This window comes from Giraffa tippelskirchi, chromosome 11, assembly GCF_054371585.1.
Source record: "Giraffa tippelskirchi isolate mGirTip1 chromosome 11, T2T-mGirTip1v1.2.pri, whole genome shotgun sequence".
Classification (NCBI taxonomy): domain Eukaryota; kingdom Metazoa; phylum Chordata; class Mammalia; order Artiodactyla; family Giraffidae; genus Giraffa; species Giraffa tippelskirchi.
In genome coordinates, this window is record NC_137285.1 from 121,841,853 (window position 1) to 121,855,120 (window position 13,268).

The window sequence follows — 13,268 nt, forward strand, 5'->3', positions numbered from 1 at the left end:
GGACGGAGGAGCCTGGTAGGCTGCAGTCCATGGGGTCGCTAAGGGTCGGACACAACTGAGCGACTTCACTTTCACTTTTCACTTTCATGCATTGGAGAAGGAAATGGCAACCCATTCCAGTGTTCTTGCCTGGAGAATCCTGGGGACAGGGGAGCCTGGTGGGCTGCTGTTTATGGGGTCGCACTGAGTCGGACACGACTGAAGTGACTTAGCAGCAGCAGCAGCAGCATGGCAGCAAGCCTCCTGCCAAATCCAAAGAAAGTGCATTTTGGAGATGGTAGTAGATTTTCAAATGCTGTAAACCTCATTCTGTATGTAATCTGTCAAACTGTGCCTATTTAGCAAATTTTATTCTGATCTTTCCACCCCAGGAGGAAGTCCTCATTTCCCAAAAGCACATAACCCTTTCCTTTTTTGCTTTTTTTGGCTAAGGGGTATTGCTTTTGGTCTTCCGGGGAATATTTCTGCTGTGCAGTTTTTACTCTAGTCTCTTCTACACTTTTATAATGTACTATTTTCATGTATACCTACCCAACCAAACCCCCATCATATACACAGACTGCTAAATACTGTAAAGTATAGATGGGATTTTATTTGTCTTCATATATCTGCCATCAACATCAGTCAGTTCAGTCGCTCAGTCGTGTCTGACTCTTTTCGACCCCATGAACCACAGCACGCCAGGCCTCCCTGTCCATCACCAACTCCCAGAGTCCACCCAAACCCACGTCCATCAAGTTGATGATGCCATCCAGCCATCTCATCCTCTGTCGTCCCCTTCTCCTCCTGCCCTCAATCTTTCCCAGCATCAGGGTCTTTTCCAGTGAGTCAACCCATCAACATAGTTTCTAGAATATGAAAGTTTCTTGAGAGGTGTGCAAAGAGTGAATGTGAGTGGAACAAATATAAGACATAGAATCATTCCTTAGTGCCATCTCCCTTTCTTTTGTAGTGGTAAACAAGGGATATTTATGCTCAGTCCACTCACGTACATTTTCAGTGGTAAACTTATTCTTACACACTATGCTTTTGGATACAGAGTCTGAACTTCAGGAAAAACAGCTCAATAGAAATATTGGTCATCAATTCAGAAATATTGAACTGGTAGCTGATATCTATGGTCATTGGAGTGGATGAGATCACCTAGGAAACTGTGCAAAATACAAAATTGAAATCTCAGATTGAACCCTGAAGAGTAGCAAGATTGTTGAGAGCATCTTGCTCAAGAATATCCGGACATCAGGAAGAAAAATTAAGAGAGTGGGATATAGTATATTCCCATGGGATATTTCAAGGAGGTGGTCGTCAGTTCAAACACTGCCTAGATTTCTTAGAATTTCCATTCTTTAAGGTAAGAAATAAACCCTCAAGTCTGATACAAAAACATCTGGGGATATGTCTCATCTTTGCAGATTACCAGCTATGTGAACTTGGGTAAGCTTCTGGTGTTTACTATTCTGTTAAATATTGTAAACAATAATGTCTATCTAACATAGTTATCTTAGAAAGTCTGATATAGTTTTTGCATACTGAATATATTAGTAAGTATCAGCTACTATTAAATATTTCAACAAAAATTTCCTAACCATTTCTTCTTCACATCAAGTCCTAGACTGGCCAAAGAAGGTTTTTTATTTTTTCAGTTGACATTAAGGCTTTTTATTACTTTTCATATTATCCAGTAAATGGGATCCTGCTAATATCAGATTTAATAAAATTATTTTTAACCTTCAGACCACACAACTCCATCCATACTCCCTTTACACACACACACACACACACACACACACACACACACACAGTCTCTCTCTCAAGCTACTTCTTCCTCCCCATAGTCATTTCTTCAGATATGAAGTGTTTCACAAAGCTTTAGCTTTAGGTTTTCAAAGGGAGTTTTAACTACTTGCACATACCAATACTGGATGCTCAGTATATTCCTGAATGACAAGAGCAAGAAGTTTCAACTTTAACATTCAATTTATCTAGATGCACCTACTTCTATTTCCCTCTGGGATGCAGCCCCTTGGGTGGAATAAAAAAGTATCCAGCTCTCTGTAATCTCCCAGGAAATTTAAGTAGAAAGGGTTTGACATAGTACATTAACTCTTTGGTACCCAGGAACCCCAGTAGGAGCTAGAGACCAATTGTGAGGCAAAACGCAATTAGAAAACTACTCAAGTTAGAAGTATGCTGGAAATCATACTGATGAAGGATGCTTGATATGTGTCAGTCACAGAGACTCAGCAATATAGGGAAAAGAGTAGGCTATTTGTTATCAAGATATTTGAGTTCTAATTTGAGATCACATCACCTACCTTTTACTTCAGTTTAATCATCTACAAAATGGAAATAATAATACACAAGATATCAAATGTTTAAGAAGGCACTTTATAAACTATAAGATAGTTTATCAGTGATTTCACTAATCTGACTCATTTTTGGCAAATGTGATTAGACAAGCCTTGAAATAGAATTGATGCTTTTGAACTGTGGTGTTGGAGAAGACTCTTGAGAGTCCCTTGGACTGCAAGGAGATCCAACCAGTCCATCCTAAAGGAGATCAGTCCTGGGTGTTCATTGGAAGGAGCAATGTTGAAGCTGAAACTCCAATACTTTGGCCACCTCATGCGAAGAGTTGACTCATTGGAAAAGACCCTGATGCCGGGAGGGATTGGGGGCAGGAGGAGAAGGGGACGACAGAGGATAAGATGGGTGGATGGCATCACCGACTCGATGGACATGGGTTTGGGTAAACTCCGGGAGTTGGTGATGGACAGGGAGGCCTGGCGTGATGTGATTCATAGACTCACAAAGAGTCGAACACGACTGAGCGACTGAACTGAACTGAACTGAACTGAAATAGACATGTTCTGCCACTTCCTGTTAGATTTCTAACCAAGTATTCCAAAATTATATGCACTCCAGGCTAATGTAAAATAGTACAAGAGATGGAAACTTAGATTAAACAGAAAAGAATGACATATATTAAAAGGGGTGAATATGTGAGTAAACATAAAATATTTTTATCTTTTCTCATTTGCTAGGAAAGACAATTTACTTTTTAAGGTAAAAAAATTGCATTACATTGAGAGATTTGTAACAAAAGTAGAAACGTGTACTCAGCAATAATTACATAATAATTACATACAGGTCAAAATGAGATAAATGAATGTATACTGTTAAAAGTTTCTTACATTACCTATGGGGTAGTATAATATTTTATTTTTTCAAATTTATGTTTTAATTGGTGAAGAATTGCTTTTCATTGTTGTGTTGATTTCTGCTGTGCAACAATGCAAATCAGCCATAATTATACATATACTCCCTCTCTATTGAGCCTCCCTCCCCTCCCCCTCCCCCGCCATTTTTGGTCATCGCAGAGCTCCAAGCTGGACGCCACCTTGTGTTATATAGTAACTTCTCACTGGGTATCTGTTTTACATACAGTAGTGTATATATGTCAATGCTACTTCCTCCATTTGTCCCACTCTCTTCTTCCTGTACTGTATCCACAAGCCTGTTTTCTACATGTGGACATGAGTTTGAGTAAACTTTGAGAGTTGGTGATGGACAGGGAGGCCTAGCATGCTGCAGTCCATAGGGTCACAAAGAGTTGGACACGACTGAGCGACTGAACTGAACTGAACTGAACTGTGTCACCAAGTTAAAAGGAAACATTTTGCAATGATAAAAGCATCAGTTCATTAAGATGTCATAGCAATCTTAATATTATACACGCGTGCTCAGTCATGTCCAACTTTTTGTGACTCCATGGACTAGCCCGTCAGAATCCTCTATCTCTAGGCTTTCCCAGACAAGGATACTGAAGTGGGTTGCCATTTCCTTCTTCAGTGGATCTTCCTGACCCAGGGATCAAACCCATATCACTTGTGTCTCCTGCATTGGTAGGTGGATTCTTTACCACTAGAGCCACCTGGGAAGCCCTTTGTTTATACATGTAATAGGAAAGGTTCAAAATACACAAAGAAAAAGTAACAGAACTAAAAAGAAAAAGTCATTTTTTTTTAATTTTTAATTTTGTATTGGGGTATAACCTATTAACAATATTGTGATAGTGGCAGATGAACAGTGAAGGGACTCAGCCATACATATACATATATCCATTCGCATGAAATATCCTTCCCATCTAGGCTGCCACATAACATTGAGCACAGTTCCCTGTGCTGTAAAGTATGTCCTTGTTGGTTATCCATTTCAAGTATAGCAATCTGTATATGTCCATCCCAAACTAACTATCCCTTCCCCCAATCCTTCCCCCTGGCAACCATAAGTTCTTTCTCTTAGTCTGGGAGTCTCCTTCTGTTTTGTAAGTTGTGTTATTTGTTTTTAGATTCCACATATAAGAGATGTCATATGATATTTCTCCTTCTCTGGAAAAAGGCAAATTCTGAATCAGATTTGGAGATTTTAGCACTTTCCTCTTTCTAAGCTATTTTGTTGCATAGGTAGATAAAAATGAAATTGAGCTGTATACTTCAGAGGTATCCATCTTACTCTATGTAATTTACATTTTAATAATTAAAAAGGGAAAACATCTTCATTGAATATAAGAAAATAAAAAGAAACTAAGAAGTGATGAGCCTAAAATAATGTATCAGTTAATTTGGAATTAAATAATGTATTAGTAGCTTCAACTGATTTCTCTAATCTCTCAGGCAGGCTCTCCTTGATATGTTCAAGTCTCCAAAACCTGTGGAATATTGCAGTCTGACCTTTTCATGTTCTTATGGGAACCAATGTGTTAAAACTACAATCCTGTACCAGGCTCTCTTCTGGGAATTTCTAGGAAGTTTCTCAGGGAAATCATGTTTACAGAGGATAGCAGAGCTGTAGGAATTGGTGTGCCATAAGTACAAAACTCAGAAGACAGCTCAAAGAGTGATCTGTAGATGAAGGTTGGGCAACAGATGTGGTACACTGAGGCTGAGAGGCCTCTAGCCTAAAATCATTTATGTTTCACTGTGTGGTTAGGGCCGTAGGGCCCTAACATAACATTGTCTTATAATATGACTTTGTATCGTGGTTATGTCTGAAACACGGAAACTATGAACTGAGCTTTAGAGAGGATGATAAATAAGGATGACTTACTGACATAGAAAGGGCTCAAAGGTAAAAAACAAAAACAAAAAGATTGCAATGGGGGAAAGGGAGTAGGGGAGCTTCTCTTGGTGATATGTTTATCTGATAAGAAGATACCTTTAACTTAAATTTGGAGAAGAAGCTATGAAAATGTAAAAATGCACTAAAATGCTTTTAGCCATCCATTGCCACTGTTCAATTCACCTTTGTACTGTTCATCTGAGAAAGTATCCAGCTGTTCATGCACAGTTAGACAAAATGCTGGATAGAGTTGGAACTCTATGTGGGATAGGGACTGGGAAATAGGCAGACTGATCAGCTGAAAGAGTAAAATGTATTTGTCTAAGCAAAGAATAGGAAGGTAGACATGGGTACAGAAGTCAGGCCATAGATGACAGGATCTTAGTCACTAGAGTCAAATCAGAGGAGAGGACTTTATTTGGTCTCGGAAGAAAGGGCAAGTGAGAGGATATTAAGGCCTCATGGTAATTGGAAGAGGGGCCTGAAAACAATCTAGCTACTCCAGGTAAGTTGTATGTGACTGAAAGGAAAGTGCTGTAAGGTGCAGCCTAAGACAGTCCTTAGTATTCAGTCAGAGAATAAGACACACTTGGGTTTGAATTCTAGTTCCATCCATGATTGGGGCTTCCCAGATGGTGCAGTGGTAAAGGATCCACCTGCCAATGCAGGAAACACAAGAGATGCAGGTTCAATCCCTGGGTCAGGAAGACCTCCTGGAGTAGGAAATAGCAACCCACTCCAGTATTCTTGCCTATAAAATTCCATGGACAAAGGAGCCTGTTGGGTTACAGTCCATGGGGTCACAAAGAGTTAGACACGACTAAGTATGCAGCACATATATGCATATCTATCCATGACTGCTGCTGCTGCTGCTAAGTCACTTCAGTTGTGTCCCCATAGATGGAAGCCGACCAGGCTCCCCCGTCCCTAGGATTCTCTAGGCAAGAACACTGGAGTGGGTTGCCATTTCCTTCTCCAGTGCATGAAAGTGAAAAGTGAAAGTGAAGTCACTCAGTCGTGTCCGACTCTTAGCAACCCCATGGACTGCAGCCTACCAGGCTCCTCCATCCATGGGATTTTCCAGGCAAGAGTACTGGAGTGGGGGTGCCATTGCCTTCTCTGCTACCCATGATTAGCTATTTCTTTCTCTTTTAATTTATAAAATGGATAATAGCAGTACCTGCTTCACAAGGTTTCTCTGAGAATTAAATAAAATGTATATAAAGAGTCTAAGATATCATTCATCTTAGAGATAGTATCCCTGAATTTTAATTCCTTTTAGTAAATAACATGTAGGACTTTCTCTCAAGGCAATGAATTTACTTGAAATTCTTGAGTAACTTCTCCACATGAGTCACTGCACTTGAGAAACAAATGCACTGGGCCCTTTGATAGTAACTATTATTAGTAGGAGGTTTGTTATATTTCAGACTGATCAGGACTTTGCCAACTATCTCTTATCCTCAAAGTAATTCTGCTATTTTACTATCTCCTGTTCATCAGTAAGTGTATGAGGCTTCACAGATAAACATTTATTTTCAAGTTCACAGAAAAATAAAACAAATATTTTGAAACTGAAACTATGTGTAAAAATTGCCTAATTCAATGTTTAGCACAGAGTAATAGTTTCCGATGTTTTCTTTTTTAATCTCTCTCTTTAACATATTTATTCCTTTTTTTCCCTATTTTAGCTTGTTAAGAGCTGTCTCTCACCTTCTTTACCTCTTGATCTGACTCAGCACATGTTGATTTTGTACCTTTACAATGTCACAGTTGTTTCTACTTGGTGGATTGTGCTACCAACAGTGGTAGCAAGCTCTACAGAGAGCTTGTAAGTGAAATCAGCTTTAGAAGCCTGGCCTGAATAATGTTTGGAGCAAACATCTCTAGAAATTGGAGAAACCACTTCCTCACTGCTTTACTAAAATCTATTTTTTGCCGTTTTTTTCTTTTCTTCTTAATTCTAGGTTCATTTTGGATCAAGCAGAAAGAGCTACCCTATAGTTCAGCCTGACTGTATAAATTGTTTAATTAGATTATAGGTGGGGAGGGGCAAAACCTAATAGTAAAAGGGGAATTTATTTGCAGGACATATCTTTATGTGGGTACTTTTTTTCTCAGGACCTGATGGGGAAGTGTGACATCCATGGTTCTCCTTGTCAGTTAACATTATCTGACTATATTATCAATAGTCTATTTAGAATAAATACCTCATTATTTTATTCCTTTATTCTCTTATGAGAAGTCTTTCAAAACTTATTTATTCCTAATTCTTTTATTCCTTTATTCTTTTATGAGAAGTCTTTCAAAGCTGTGTTTTCTCTGTTTATGTCTCAGACAAAAGTGCTGAAAGGAGGGGGAATGCATAGCAGACCTATACTGAAAGTGTCATTTCAGATCTGGGAATAAATACTTCCCGATCAATTTATCATGCACACTCTCAATTCCTCTAAGGTGGAGATCACCACCTTCTTCCTGGTTGGAATCCCAGGACTGGAGCATGTTCACATGTGGATCTCTCGTCCCCATCTGCCTCATGTACCTGGTGGCCATCCTTGGCAGTTGCACCATCCTCTTCATGATCAGGACAGAGCCCTCACTCCATGCACCCATGTACTATTTCCTTTCCATGTTGGCTGTCTCTGACCTGGGACTGTCCCTCTCATCCCTCCCCACTATGCTGTGGATCTTTGCTCTCAATGCTACAGGAATTTCCCCAAATGCCTGCTTTGCTCAAGAATTCTTTACCCATGGATTCACAGATCTGGAGTCCTCAGTGCTCCTGGTCGTGTCTTTTGATCGCTTTTTGGCCATCCGCAACCCTCTGAGATACAGCCCCATCCTCACCAACGCCAGAGTGGCCAAAATGGGTCTGGTATTTCTCATTAAAAGCATGCTCTTGGTGCTCCCATTTCCTTTCACTCTCAAAAGATTGACCTATTGTAGGAAGAACCTACTTTCTCACTCTTACTGTCTCCATCAAGATGTCATGAAGCTTGCCTGCTCTGACAACACAGTCAACTTTTTCTATGGCTTCTTTGTTGCTCTCTGTATGATGACAGACAGCGTGTTCATTGCTGTGTCCTACATATTCATCCTGAAGACTCTGATGGGCATTGGATCCCACAAGGAGCGGCTCAAGGCCCTCAACACCTGTGCCTCCCACATCTGTGCTGTGCTCATCTTCTACGTGCCCATCATCGCTTTGGCTCCCATGCACCACTTTGGCAAGCTCACATCCCCAGTGGCCGTGATCCTCATTGCTGACATTTTCTTGCTAGTGCCACCTCTGATGAATCCTATTGTCTACTGTGTGAAGACACGGCAAATTTGTAAGAAGGTTCTGGGGAAATTTGGTCTAAAATAAAGGTATGGGGAAAAGTGAGGCAGGGTTAGCCAGGTTCAGGGAATAAAACAATACCTTTCTGAGCAAAGTATTATGGATGGGTCATTCTTATCTTTCCTAATCATGATCGGGCTTCCATGATGGCTCAGATGGTAAAGTGTCTGCCTGCAGTGCAGAAGACCTGGGTTCAAATCCCTGGGTCGGGAAGATCCCCTGGAGAAGGAAATGGCAACCCACTCCAGTACTCTTGCCTGGAAAATCCTATGGACAGAGGAGCCTGGTAGGCTACAGTCTATGGTGTCGCAAAGAGTTGGACACGACTGAGCAACTTCACTTCACTTTAATCATGATTGTAATCAGTACAACAACATATGGTCTGGGCATTGAGGTCTGTGAGCTTAGGACTTACATAGACATTGATAGGTATGTATGGGATAGTTTTGTAATATAATTAAAATCATGAATCAATACATGGATATGGAATTTTAGTTATAGTGTTTACAACACAAGGATGAATCAAAATGGAAGTAGAGATTGTTTTCCTTTATAGAGAATGAATATCAGAGGAGCTGAGGGCTAAAGACATTACTTCAAACCAGTTACTGATTTTCTTTCCTGCAGCTTTCAGACATGTATTTGCTGTGGGGACTCAATTTAAATTCTTGATTTCCCATTTAAATGAAAAATGTCTGTTCAAATATGGGCTGCTTATATATTTTCTCCCTTTGCTCTTGGTTTTTTTTTTTTAATTTTACATTGGATTATAGTTGATTTGGGCTTCCCTTGTGGCTCAGCTGGTAAAGAATCTGCTTGCAATACGGGAGACCTGGGTTCAATCCCTGGGTTGAGAAGATCCCTTGGAGAAGGGAAAGGCTACCCATTCCAGTATTCTGGCCTGGAGAATCCCATGGACTATATAGTCCATGGGGTCGCAAAGTGTCAGACACGACTGAATGACTTTCACTTTTCATAGTTGATTTACAACGTGGTGTTAGTTTCAGGTATACAGCAAAGTGATTCAGTTACATATTCTTTTTCAGATACTTTTCCCACTTAGGTTAATACAGAATATTGAGTAGTATTCTTCATGCTATATAGTAGGTACTATTGATTATCTCTCATATATAGTATTGTGTGTATTTTAATCTCAAATTTCTAATTTATTTATCCTCACCACCTTCCCCTTTGATAACCTAACTTTGTCTTCTAAGTCTGTGAGTCTGTTTTTGTTTTGTAAATAAGTTCATTTTATCTTTTTTTAGATTACACATATAAGTGATATCATATGATACTTGTCTTTCTCTGTCTGGCTTACTTCACTTAGTATGATAATCTCCAGGTCCATCCATGTTGCTGTAAATGGCATTATTTCACTCTTTCTTATGGCTGAGTAATACCTCACTGTATAAATATACCATTTCACTTTCACTTTTCACTTTCATGCATTGGAGAAGGAAATGGCAACCCACTCCAGTGTTCTTGCCTGGAGAATCCCAGGGACAGCGGAGCCTGGTGGGCTGCCGTCTGTGGGGTCACACAGAGTTGGACACGACTGAGGTAACTTAGCAGGAGCAGTAGCATGTCTTGGCTATTGTAAATAGTGCTACTGTGAACATTGGGGGTGCATGTATCTCTTTGAGTTGATATTTTCTCTGGATATATGCCAAGGAGTGGGATTGCTAGAACATATTGTAACTATTGATTCCTGGGTCGGGAAGATCCCCTGGAGGAGGGCATGGCAATCCACTCCAGTATTCTTGCCTGGAGAATCCCATGGACATAGGAGCCTGGTAGACTACATTACACAGGGTCACACAGAGTCAGACACGACTGAAGCAACATAGCAGGCATGCAAGCATGGTAACTATATTTTCGTTTTTTAAGGAACTTCCATACTGCCTCCATAGTGACTGCACCAATTTACAGTCCCACTAACAGTGTAAGAGGATTGCACTTTCTCTATACCCTTTTATTGTCTGTAGATTTTTTGATGATGGCCATTCCAACCAGTGTGAGGTGTTACCTCATTGTAGCTTAGTTTTGATTTACATTTTTCTAATAATTAGTGATGTCTTTGTTATGTTCTTAACAATCAAATAGAGACAAAGTGGCTCAGTGTTAAAGAATCTGCCTGCCAATGCAGGTGATGAAGCAGACGTGGGTTTGATTCCTGGATCAGGAAGATCCCCTGGAGGAAGAAATGTCAACTCACCCCAGTATTCTTGCCTGGAAAATCCCATTGACAAAGTAGCCTGGCAGGCTATAATCTATGGGGTCACATAGAGTCAGACACAAATGAGCACGCATGCAGCTTTGAACTAACAATAAACTTATAATATTCTTTAAGACAGAGCAGGGTTTTTTTTTTTCTTTCTCTAACTTACAACAGGGTTCCAAAAAGCCATATTTACTAAAAGGAGAACAGAAGGGCAGTTCTACTATTAGTAAGAAATAGGAAAGCTATTAATAGTAGCACAGTAATTTTTAAAGCACTTATATTCTTAAATGCCTTAAAATATATGTTCTAAAATAATGATTTTAATGCTTTTAGATACTTGGTATTTTGGTATTTTGTATTTCGCATGTTCAATTACACTAAGAATGCTAGAAATAATTTTGAGCTAACAGAAAAAATGACATATTAGACATATATTAAGAATATAAAATAATACGCATATACAGTTCCGCTTTTAAAAAGGTAAATAGCCAACTAAGAATGATTGGTTACCTCAAATTATTTCCTACAAATTATTTCATTTGTTTCTTGTTCATGTTTTACACATGAGTATTCAGTAGGGGACAAAGATAGAAAGCATAAAATTTAGAATAAGCTAACCAACACTTCGGAGAAGGCAATGGCACCCCACTCCAGTTCTCTTGCCTGGAAAATCCCATGGATGGAGGAGCCTGGTAGGCTGCAGTCCATGAGGTCGCTAAGAGTCAGGCACGACTGAGCGACTTTACTTTCACTTTTCACTTTCATGCACTTTCATTCACCAACACTTCGGAGAAGGCAATGGCACCCCACTCCAGTATTCTTGCCTGGAGAATCTCAGGGACGGGGGAGCCTGGTGGGCTGCCGTCTATGGGGTCGCACAGAGTCGAACACGACTGAAGCGACTTAGCAGTAGCAACCAACACTTAATTTGTACTGTGCAGTGAGAGAAAATTACTGTTAATAAATTTCAATGTTTTACTTCCTGAGTCAAAATCACAAATAATTAATATTATTGATGTTCCCAAAAAACATTGTGAAGAAGTTGTTCTCAGATGGCTAAATATTACTATAGATTTGCTGTCCCCAGGTGAATTTTACTGAGTTCTTATTGTTCAATAACTGATGTTGTCTCGATGTCTATAGCTTCTTTAGGAAAATGAGAGACAAACTTTTGTACATCCTCCCAGTTTGTACTACTAAATTCTCTGAGGACCCTAACACTTTCCAATTATGTTATATTAGTTCACGTGTCTGCCTCTCTTTCTTGTAATCCATTTCTTCAAATTAACTGCACACATCACACTGATTGGCATATCTCCAGCATTTATATGGTGTATGGGAATGACATCCGAACAGTAGTCTGACACATTTCTCAACTCTCAACTCAACACATTTTATTGGTGAACAACAGCAATAAAAACTTTTAACAATTCAGAATATGATGATAAACTTCAGGCATACAGAATATCTGGAATGATAGAAAACCTATTGCCAAAATCATTAAGGAGTAACTATACATTTTAGGTTAACGAAGCTGCCCTAAAAAACAGTTAATGTCCTGTTTAACCACAAGAAAGAGCAAATACATTGTCATGAAAAACATGAGAAAGAAAACTTATTCTCTTTTTAGTGTTTACCCTCAACTCAGAAATTCAAATCTTTACAATAACTCAAGTCATAAGATGTCAATGAATGTTTCTTGATCAGAAGAGTAAATAGGTTTTAGTTTGTCACTTTTCCTCAATTACCATACAGGTTTAACACATTTTCAATCAAGCTCCCAGTAGCATATTTAGAAATTTACCCAATAATTCCAAAATTAGATTTATAATATTAAACAGAAGAGTATAATAATAATAAATAAAAATTATAACAAGGCTCTTTAAAATAATAACAACTAATTACTCAGCTATGAATTCTGTGTAGTTTGGTCAATGAATCAATGGAAAAAACAAGGAAATATAAAAAACACACTTCAATATACCATACATGATATGAAAACTTAATATGTAATTAAGGAATATCAGAACAATATTGAAATAGGTTGAATATTCAAATAATTATTGTAGAAAAAATTAGCACCTATTTAAACTACATGTGTTTGTGATATTTAATCACACACAAAAATAAGATAAATGAAGAAGTATGTTCAAAGCTAACTTTTAAATCTACTTAAATATAAGTAAATAAATTAACCTCTGGATGGGAACAATTTTCTAAAGAAATAAGAAGAATGTAAAAGCTGAAAGGAAAAGTGAAAAGCAATTAGATAATTGAATGGCTATTAAATCATTACAATTTAGAAGATAATAATATGATATATGCAACGTTCACCATTTACCAGGTACCAGACTTTGGGCTAAATATTTACCTGTATTAACTCCATTAATTTTTGCAAGAGCATGGGTTGGTAGATTTTATGAGTTCCCCCCTGTTATGAGGATTAAGAATTTAAAGCTTTGAGCAGTTAGCTTTTCCAAGGACACAGAACTATGGTGTTAGAAACTTGAATCTACCCCAGGCAGTATGTTGCCAGAGCCTACAAACTAACCCACTCAATTTAACAACTCACATTCTATGTGT

At 38.7% G+C, this 13,268-nt stretch overlaps 1 protein-coding gene and 1 pseudogene across 2 annotated transcripts in view; both read left to right on the forward strand.

Moving 5' to 3' along the window:
* LOC145525653 (olfactory receptor 51I2-like) overlaps positions 1-13,268 on the forward strand; it is a 550,369-nt gene that overhangs the window by 297,426 nt on the left and 239,675 nt on the right. The gene's annotated exons all lie outside the window — the stretch shown is intronic.
* Positions 7,552-8,488, forward strand: LOC145525699 (olfactory receptor 51A7-like; annotated as a pseudogene).